Source organism: Mus musculus, chromosome 3 (genome assembly GCF_000001635.26).
Source record: "Mus musculus strain C57BL/6J chromosome 3, GRCm38.p6 C57BL/6J".
In the NCBI taxonomy this organism is placed as follows: Eukaryota; Metazoa; Chordata; class Mammalia; order Rodentia; family Muridae; genus Mus; species Mus musculus.
The window spans coordinates 102,685,294-102,686,884 of record NC_000069.6 but is presented as its reverse complement, the minus strand read 5'-3'; the positions used below and the strand labels follow the sequence as shown (position 1 = coordinate 102,686,884).

General features: G+C 44.2%; 1 pseudogene; it reads left to right on the top strand.

The window, feature by feature from the left end:
• On the top strand, window positions 1-1,107 carry Gm19202 (predicted gene, 19202; annotated as a pseudogene).

Below are 1,591 nucleotides of genomic sequence, written 5' to 3'. Positions count from 1 at the left end.
GAGGCACTGGCTGCATGTGAAGGAGGACTGGGAACCTTCCGAACATCCTCCTCACCGGTACACCAGGGGTTAGAAAAACTACAGTAGGCAAAGAACTTGCATGAAGATCAGGCCTGAAGTATATTAATGTCAGAGATCTAGCTGGAGAAGTCTGATCACCGGTCATCAAGGAGTCTGGCAAGATGGCGTCTCCCAAGAGCATGCCGAAAGATGCACAGATGATGCCACAAATCCTGAAGGATATGGGGATTAAAAAATGTGAGCCAAGAGTCATGAACCAGCTGCTGGAGTTTGACTTCTAATATGTGAGCACAATTCTAGATGATGCTAAAATCTATTCCAGCCATGCTAAGAAAGCTACTGTTGATGCAGATGACGAACGCTTGGCAATCCAGTGCCGTGCTGACCAGTCTTTCACTTCTCCTCCCCCAGGAGATCTTTTATTAGATATTGCAAGGCAAGAAAATCAACCCCTTTTGCCATTGATCAAGCCGTTTTCGGGTCTTAGATTGTCACCTTATAGATATTGCTTAACTGCTCCAAACTACAAAAAAAAAAAAAAAAAAAAAAAAAAAAGGCACCTACTCCTGCAGGAAGAATAACAGTTCCAAGGTTAAGTGTTGGTTCAGTTTCTAGCAGACCAAGAAGTACTCCCACAGTAGGCACACCAACTCCACACACCATGTCTGTTTCAACTAAAGTAGGCATTTCAATGCTCCCCCCCCCCAAGGCAGAGGTTTACCGTACAGATGCCTGCTTCTCTGTCCCCTGATGTAAAAGCTTCCATTCCTGCAACATCAGCAGCTCTGAATGTTCTTATTAATCCATTGTTAATTGGGTCCAATACCATTCTTATTACTACTAATGTAGTATCACAAAATACAGCCAAGTCAGCAAATGCACTGGAAAGAAAACTGACGATGATGGCGATGATGATGACAATTGGTAGTCTAGCCTTGATGCATGTAACCTGTATTCTTGGTCTTTGATCCATTGTACTGAAATTTAAAAATGGTTAGATGGCTTACACTAGGCTTACATTAGGAAGTGGTATTTAATAAGTGTACTTACTATGCTTTTTGATTAAAATGCTCAGTTTTACTAGGAAAAAAAGCAAGTTATGTACTTCCAATATGCAATGGTACAGAATATATATTACCATTCCAAAAGGGACAAATCAGAGAAGAGTGAGGAAATATTTGACCAAAGCAAGATGGGAACCCAGCAGAGCAAACATATTATAGTCTTACATTATAGTTCCACGTCTAGAGTCATGGCTCTTCCTGTCCAGCCTTGCTGCCTACGGCACACTTCTCTCTTGGGCTGGTTCCATTCCCTGTGTTCCCTGTGTGCAGCTTTCCTTGGCTGGAATCCCACAAATCTGTCACCTCCAACATCCTGGGGCCTCCAATGCAACCTAGGCTTCACTGTCACCACTGCAGCCAATGGCGGCTCGGGGCCTCCGTGTCCCAGGGACTCCACTGTCACATACCTGACCTCATAGTCTTTCCTTACTCATGTGTCCTTCATGATTCTAAAGCCAGACCCGCGTGAGAACACTGCCCAGTGCAGCTGCTCCCTTGGATGGAGC